The sequence below is a fragment of the Delphinus delphis genome, chromosome 2 (genome assembly GCF_949987515.2).
Source record: "Delphinus delphis chromosome 2, mDelDel1.2, whole genome shotgun sequence".
Lineage (NCBI taxonomy): Eukaryota > Metazoa > Chordata > Mammalia > Artiodactyla > Delphinidae > Delphinus > Delphinus delphis.
In genome coordinates this window covers 17917260-17926378 of record NC_082684.1, presented here as the reverse complement: position 1 = coordinate 17926378, position 9119 = coordinate 17917260, and the positions used below count along the sequence as shown (strand labels likewise).

The window sequence follows — 9119 nt, the reverse complement described above, 5'->3', positions numbered from 1 at the left end:
ATAAGTTATGGGAAGATAATTAGCTTTAAATGTTAGCATAGACTTAGGTTTGTTAAGCAAAATGTATTAATACAAATAAATCTGTATAGTGTGACAACATACAAGCTTATCCTTCAAAACATTTTTAAGCAAGAGATAATAGCGGAAGATATATAGCTTTAGGAGATAGTGTTAAGCTACTTCTTCAGTCTTCCATAATGTGAATTAAAAGATTTACCTAGAAAAATATTAGTGAATAAATAAAACAATATAGTTATCATAAGTTATTTTAAAATATTTGTTAAAATATTGAGAATGACTAGATGATGTACTGTAGTGTATTTTAAGAACTATACAGCTAGATAAAACTTTGAAAAAGAAAAACAAATTTGCTTACTGCAAATTAAATAACTATTTTCATGTTCTGCATGTCCCATCTGCTTCTGGACCTATGTAATTATTCTAGTTCAAGGAAATAAATGTTTAATGTCATTAAATGCCAAATAAATTTATAAAAAGAAATAAGAACGACTAAAGGTAAATTTCTAGCATTGCTTAGGATTTTATATATACGTACACAACACACATAAGCACACACATATGCATGTGTATGTATATATATATATGTATACACACATATATATGCATACATGCAAATTACACACACACATATAACATGTATGCATATATAAGGTAACATGTAAATGACCTTAACCTCCCTATAGAAATATATGAATCATTGACTAGATTTTTAAAAATTCAAAAGTACTCTGTCTACAAGTAGAATACATCAATAGACTAGAAGCAAAAGGATAATCTAGACTTTACCAGGCTTGTGTGGATAACAGAATTAACAATAGTTAATGTATCTATCTCAAACAATATAGCATTGAAAAACCTTAAGGAAAATGGTAAGAAAAGCCATCTGAAATTGCAATTTCAAATTGCAATTTCAAATTAACTTATTTACCTGTATTATTAGATCAATATATTAAGGAAATGCAGTAGAGAGGGTGAGTCTGGACTATAACAGTGTATTGACCTGCTAACTCATAATAACATTATATTGGGAGAAACATGCTAGATGTAATAAAATAGGTTGAGTTCATAAATGGTTGAACAACTGAACCCAAAAGGCTTTAATTAATGGATTGAAATCAAAATTAAGGGAATTTTTAAGGGACATCCCCAGAACACTTTTCTCTTCCCTGTTTGATGCAACAGTTCAAATAAGTTTAAAAAGGTCATGCTTATCAAATTTGAAGAGCAGTAGCAGTTGTATGACAGAATCAGACTCCAAAAACCATTCGTTTACTCAACATTATTTAAAAACTATATTTGATAGAATCACTCATGCAAGATGGATTTTAATAAAATTCCTAATACGTTATTACACTTGGGATGAAAAGGTCAAATGTATAACTATGAGGCTCGTAAAAATGACTTAAAAGCTTATCTGAAAGAAGTGTTAAGCATTGTGGTTGACAATAAACTCAGTATCAGCCAACAGTGTCTACAGGAACCTGGAAACCTAATGTAAACATAGGCTGCACTTAAGATCCAGAGTAGATTGAAGTGGCAAAGACATCAATTTTATGGGCTTATAAATAAATAAAGTCCAAGAATAATCAAGAAACATAATAAAATACTGTAAAAGTTACTAAAATAAATTTTAAAAGACAAAGGCCAATGGATTCCCTGAAGAATGCTTACAACTATTAAAAGAATAATCTCTGTATTCCATAGCTGTTCCAAACATATGTGTGTATATAAATTAGTAAAAAAATAGCCAAAATAACTCAGAAAAATGAGTGGCACACTATTCATGAATTTAGATACAGACTAAACATAATTTATACATTACATTAAAGTATAACTCAGTGGTTAAGTACTTTTAGTGAAGAAAGACATGTTTAGTATGTATAAATTTTCTGCACCACAATCAAGTAAAATAAATGTTTTTTATATATACATATATATATTTATATAATTATGCTCTGATCTCCATTGATCTGGCTGGAAGAAATTCATCTCAGCAATATTTTGGGGGTTTCTCTCCTTATAGAGTTGGTGGAGGAACAGAGACATAAGTTGTGAAGAACACTTCGAGAAGTGTCTTCTGGGTTTTAGTTTCTCCTGATTGTGGCTCATGGGCTCATTGACCAAACATCCACATTTCCTTTAAGTTCCATTGTTTCACCACTTCCTTGTGAGGCTTTTGCAAGGATTTTTCAATGGTTCCCAAGAACTCAGTTTTAATTATCTGAACTGTATGTTCTTCCCTATCAAATTGCCATTGCTCTTAGATACCACGTGTTGAAGCAGACAATGGATCTGTCCCATTTAATTACATTCCTCTAAATCCAGTTATTTTCCTCTTAGGAAAAACTGAGACATTCCTTCAGTCCTTCCAATATTGGCCTAAATATGCCACTTTCTAGCTTAAAATCCTCTATTCTTGGCAATTTGGCATCATCATTCTATGACCCTATTTTTCAAATAAAGAAAAATACTTTGTGACATTTGCTTTCTCAGTACTTGGAAATTTTTCCTTCAGAATCTGCAACTCTATAGTTTTTATCAACAGGTAACTCTGCTTCCAAGATCTTAGAGAAAAACCCCAAAGACTTGATTTGGCAAACTTCTTAGGTGAGTAGTGGGTAAACTATCTATTAGCAAAGTGATCTTTAAATATATGTATATGTATAAATATACAAATTCAACCACATGATGATAACCATCAAGAAATGATTAACTTAATATGTCACATAAGATGTATGTATTTCACAGGTATTACACTATAATTTGTCATTTGATATCATTCTACATCTGTTATACGGTAAAATACTGTAAAAGCCCCTGATATTTCTAAAGATGTATAAAACAAAAATATACATTAAGAGAATAAGAAATCATTCTATTCAGTGAGTAAGTGCCAGTAATTCTTCTTAAAAACAAGATGTAGGTAATTGAGAACACAACCCTGTCATTCTTTTGGTATTGTATTGGGAATTCATGCAAAACCTATAATAGCAAAAAAAATAATAATAATAAAGTACAAAAATACAGTAATAAGAAACAAAGAATTAAAAAAAAACTTTTTTGCAGATGATCACTGTATATGAGAATATCCAAGAAAATCAACAAAAATTACTAGAGGAAAAACTTTTAATTAAACTGCAGTGTACAAATAATGTCTATGTAGAAGAAGAATGACAATGATATCAAAGAAATTTGTATTCATTTCCTGTGGCTCCTATAACAAATTATAACAAACTTGATGACTTAAAGCAACAGAATTTTTTTTCCTTTATATTTCTGGAAGCCAGATATAGGAAATCAGTATCACTGATCCTAAATCAAGGTGTCAGCAGGGCCATATTCCCTCCAAAGGCTCTGGGGAGAATCTGTTCCTTACCTCTTGCAGTTTCTGATGGCTGCTGGCATTCCTTTGCTTGTAGCCAAATCACTCCAAGTTCCTCTGTGGTCACATTACTTGCTCCTCTTCTGTCTATGTAGTAAAATCTCCTGATAATTTAAGTCCTCGTGGAATATTTCATAGAAATTGACAAATTGTTAGTAACATTAGAAAAGTATATTAATTTAGTCAATAATTAACACATCATTTTTAAAATTAATGAAATGAATTTTTAAAAATTAAAAATTTACCATGCCAGCTTTTAAAATACATGAAAAATTTTAATTACTGCTTCTTTTTTTTTCTTTTTTTGCAGACTTGTGGTATTTTATTTTACTCTTTCCAGTCTGAAGCTACTATGTATCATGGGCATTTAGAGTTCTACAAATGACACTTTCAAAAAATAAAAGACAAAGACACCCAGAGTGAGATGTATGGTAGACACTAACCAGAGGTGAGGGGAGCTGGCGGGGGCAGGCCTCAAGTCAGGGGCCAGGTGGCTTCCACAGGGCTCCTGGCTGAGCACAACGCCCAGCTTCATCCTCCTGACACCCAGGAGTCCAGTCAGGAGGGGAGAACTGATCACACCAGGGGCTCTGGCTGAGGCCGTGAGGGGCCCAGCACCACCAGGTGAGGCCACGGGACTGGGGCTAGGGCACACTGGAGAGAGGGGGCCAATGAGAGCCCCCTGGTAAGGTGGGGACAGGCTTTGAATTTGGGGAGGTGCACCACCTGCCCTACCACTAGTGGGCAGGCAGGGCACTGAGGCCTGGAGATGCCGTCTCAAGAGCTCCCCACAGGACCACTTGAAGACCACTCATGGCTACAACCAGGCTTGCCTGGGGCTGCTGCAGCAATAACATTTCATTAAAAAAACCCAAAAACCAAAAAACACTGATTTGGTCATTTTTCTGCTTCCAGTGAGGTCAGAGTGAAAGAAACGAGACTGTGGCCCCTGCACCACAGCAGGATGGGCAGCGGCCAGGCCCCAGCGGCCACCAAACCAGGCCTGCTCCATGCACAAGAAGCAGGAGCCAGCCCCCTCCTGTCCATCCACAGGGATGGTGCACCAGGGAGGCCTCCCACAGGCTTGGGGCAAGAGCTTGGCTCCTGGGAATTGGGGGAAGGGGGGACTCAGGAGGGGACAGGGGATTCCAGTTACACACCTGCCACTCCCAGGGGCTCAGGAAGGCCGCCCAGCCCTCCACTTCTCCTTGGCCTTTTCGGGGAAATAAGTCTCAGAGTCGTCTGAGGTCAGAAGAAAGAAGTTCTAGCCTCTCTCAGGGCAGAGAAGAGAGGGCAGAGGGAACTGAAATCCCTCCAAGGACCAGGTCAGAGCCACTGACCGGCCCGGGGGGAGGCCACATGGGACAACAGGTGAGGGCACTGTTTTCTCTGGGTTTCCAGTTTGAAAGGTAAGGGGCTCTGGCCGCAGTGGAGCCCGCCTGGAGAACAGTGAACAGGAGGGGTCTGGGCAGGGAGGAGAAGGGGAGGCAGGAGGCGGGGCCTAGTACTCCCACAGTGTGTGTGATGTGGTCGAAGGTGTCAGCGCAGGCCCTCAGGGCCCCCGCGTGGCTCTCCTTCAGGTAGTGCCTGCCCACCTTGATGACCAACTTGTTGTCGCAGAACTCGAAGAGGAAGTCCACAGGGGTGTTGCTGCTCCTGGTGACCCAGGAGGCGTTGCCCACCATCAAGTACTTGCCCGTGGAGTCTTTGATGTTGTAGGCGCCGTCTCCAAACTCCAGCGGGAAGACGTCTTAGCTGGAGCAGTTGGCATCCAGGATACCCGTGACCTTGCGGCAGCCAATGAAGCCGTGGTCCCCGCGGAACACGATCATGAGGCTGTTGATCAGTTTCATGAAGAAGAGCTCCGAGTCCCCTGCTGTCTCCACCAAGGAAGCCAGGTGGCCATTCTTCTTGGCTGTCACAAACTTGCCATTGGAGGCACGCAGTATAATCCTCTGATCATGCCACTCGATGTCAAAGTAGCAGCCGGTGTCCTTGGTGGAGGAGGTGGACTGCACACCCCCGGTGGCTGTCAGCAACCAGTACTTGCCCGAGTGGGTGCGGATGGCGCGCTTTTTGGTATAGCGGTCGATCTCCAGCTGGAAAATCTGTTGGTTGGTCTCTTTGTCCTGATTGGCCGGCAGGTCCATAGCCTGGCTCGTGGACATGTTCCTCTAGTCGGCCCCCTGTAGCATGACCTGGGCGCAGCTCTGCTCCAGGGTGAAGAGCTCGTCCTTCCCCACTTTGGTGCCCTTGCCCCGATGGTGCCTTGCAGTGGCAGAAAGCCACCTTGCCAGAGCAGAACTCGAGCGTGTAGCTGGTGGCGGGCTCGGGGTCCCAGTTGTAGCGCTGGTCCCGGAAGGCCAGCGTGATGAGCTAGTTGACGCCCCAGGGCACGTCGTGGTCCACTGCGATCTTGTCCGCCGGCCGCGCTCAGGTGCGCGTAGCTCTTGCGGGCCACACTGCAGATGTTGACCTGTGGGTACGTGGCGATGTGCACGCTCCACTTCTCAGCCGGCGAAGCGGTCCGAGCGAAGCGCGACAGGTGGTCCTCAGTGCCGCCAAAGTAGAGCCGGTGTCCTTCGGACTAAAGAGACCTGCAGCTGTCATCGTCATGCGCCACGATGGAAAAGTGCTGGGCACCTCGTGTTCGCAGGTTACGTTGCCATCCTTCTAGGCCGCCAGGTAGCTGCCCGCTGCCCAACTCATCGGGCGGCTGCACCAGCATCTGCATCTGCATCTTCTTCAGGCTGCTGGCCCACTGGTTCACCTTGGACCCGAACGTCTCGGCCGTCAGGTGCTTGTTGCTGCAGTTAATGAGACCGAACTCAATCTGCGGGGCCTCGGCCGTGCAGTTGGCAGTCAAAGTGGCCGTGAACCCAAGGCCCGTGAAGCCAGGGAGGTCGGTGGCAGGTTCCTGCGGCGGCCCCCTGCTCCTTCGTCAGCTACCTCGGCCGTGCGCGCACGCTCAGCAGCGCTCTACAATCACCACAATTTTTTGACATAATATTAAAAAGAATAAAAATGTCCAGCGGAAAGAAAGCTAAAAATTGACTACATAAATTCCAACAATGATCAAAAAGGAGTATAGAAATATGAGTCAGTATGTTTTCATGGGCTTTAAATCTGAGTTTAAATATTAATTAATTAATCTCTTCCTTCATTCCACAAGCTGAAATAAACTGCAAGGGATATACCTAGAATCAACTTGTCAAATTAAAGAAAAACACAATGTAATATTTATTCCAAATCAAAAGAAGTTTGATCAGTGATGAGAAAAATGAGAACGTTATTAAGTATATCCTTCATAAAGTTCCATAGTAAAATTGTGCCAGGAATATTTTCAGATACAAATAATAGAAAACCCCACCCAGAGTGACTTAAGCAATAGCGGTGTTTAATTATCTTAAATAAAAGGAAGTCCGGAGATGGGCAATCTAGAGTTGATACAACTCAATAATTTTACCAAGGACATTCTTCTACTCTGTTGTCTGAAGCTGGTTACTTTTTTTGACTGTAGGCATATTGAAATGTGGTTTCCAGATGGCTGCAACACCTCCAGACATCATGGCTGTATTCAAAGTAAATTATCATGGGAGATGCTGATAAAAATGGGTTTTTCCTCAGGTGGTTTTCTTTCTTTTTTTTCCAACAAAAGAAGAAAAATAATTCCAAGAAGCTTTTTTCAGAAAACTTTATCTTAGTCTCAATAGTAAGAAATGGGTGATATGGCCACTGCTGGACGAAAAAGCGGATATCTGGCAAAGAAGAAAGTAGGCTTAGATAGTCATTACCAATCCCTGGAGTTGTGCAAATAACAGACTGGCATGCTTTAGCTGGGAAGAATAGGTAGTATGTCTACTGGTTAAGAACCAGACTGTGTGCAGCATAAACCTATAACATTAATGTAATACTTGGTGGATAGTATATGATGATAAAATAATAAATTAACATGTGAATATAAGCAAACTCTATGATGCTGAAACACACCTATTAAATCAACAGAGGTAAGTTAAGATGGTGGTGTCCACTCATTCATTCATTTATTCATCCATTTAGCAGCTCACTACTGAGTGTTTATATCAGGCACTATGCTAAGTCCTAGGTCTATATTAATGAGTGAAATAATCTTTGCCCTGGTAAAGCTGAAATTTAATGGTTGATCTAGAAAAAATTGTTTAAACTCTGGGAAATCAAGTGTACTTAAATATAACTGGTAGTATTTAAAATAAATTGTTGCAGTTTCCTCAGAGATAAATCTTGAAACTCTTAACATCTGTAAAACTATAGGGTCAATCCTGTGAATGTACTTCCATTTCTCAAAATTTATTTTTTTCTGAAATATCTGGCAATTTAATGAAACACTAGAAACAACCAGATACCTAATAGTAAGTGAACAGTTTATTAATCTGTGCTTTATTCATGCATTAAAATGCAATATGGCTATTGAAATGATGAGGTTTAGGGCAATAAGCTTATATAGAAATGTATGTATACAATAAGTGAAAAAACAGATCAAATAAAAATATGTCGAAACTAAATAAAATCTTCCTTAGCGTTCATAGATTTGAGAACTCCTCCTTCTTTTGCAATACCTAGGGAATGTCTCCTCGTCCTTAGTGGACCATTATCAATCTGCTGGGAAATCTTCCCTGATCCTTCCCCTACTCAATTAATTGATTTCTATCTTAGCACTAACAACCCTTTTATTAATTCCTATTTTATATGTTATTGTGACATAGAATTAGTTATGCCTGCTTCTCTCGGAGTTGTCAACACCTCTTTAAAGGAAGAAGCAATCTGTCATTCATCTCTATATTGTTGAGACCTGAGACATGACATTTCATTCTTGTGTCCACAATATCTACAAATATCTTTGTCACAGAGAAGGTGCTCAAAGAATATTTGCTGAATGAAGCCAGCAAGTGCTCAATAAACACTGGCTGAGTGAGTGGATGGATTCTCATAGAATTTCAGTCATATTGATGATCAGAATTGTATTCCAAATGGTTTAATAAAAATTCACATTCATTAAATGCTTTTTTTCTGGAGAACATGTAACACTATTTTACATATGGGATGTTTTTACAATGTGAAATCTAATAAAATATGTGTAGAACTTTGAAGTTCTATTATTTTATTTTATTTATTTATTTATTTTTGCGGTACGCGGGCCTCTCACTGCTGTGGCCTCTCCCGTTGCAGAGCACAGGCTCTAGACGCGCAAGCTCAGCGGCCATGGCTCACGGGCCCAGCCGCTCCGCAGCATGTGGGTTCTTCCCGGACCAGGGCACAGAACCTGTGTCCCCTGCATCGGCAGGCGGACTCGCAACAACTGCGCCACCAGGGAAGCCCTGAAGATCTAGTTTTTAAATGGCAGCTCCCTATGGTTCAGTTAACTTACCTGAACCTTCATGTGTGCCCTACCGAACTCAATATTGCACCTGACTCAGCTTTGCTTGATTAAGCCTGCTACATAGTTGGCCAGACTGATACTGTTGATGTAGCTCATTATCCTTAAATAACTACATGAATTCTTCTCTAGTTTAAGATCCAAGATAACTGTACACTTGTTTTTTGTTTTGCATCTACATGAAAACAGAATGGGGGGGACCGTGGTTACATATACAGTGAAATCAGAGAAAAGGGTCTTACCCACTTTTATTATTTCCCTTTCAACAGATTACCAAAAAAGTAGCATTCACTGATTTTATAA

The 9119-nt window shown here is 40.3% G+C and overlaps 1 pseudogene; it reads right to left on the bottom strand.

Moving 5' to 3' along the window:
• Positions 1 to 4904: 4904 nt before the first annotated feature.
• LOC132417666 (fascin pseudogene) lies at positions 4905 to 8819 on the bottom strand (annotated as a pseudogene).
• Positions 8820 to 9119: the final 300 nt, after the last annotated feature.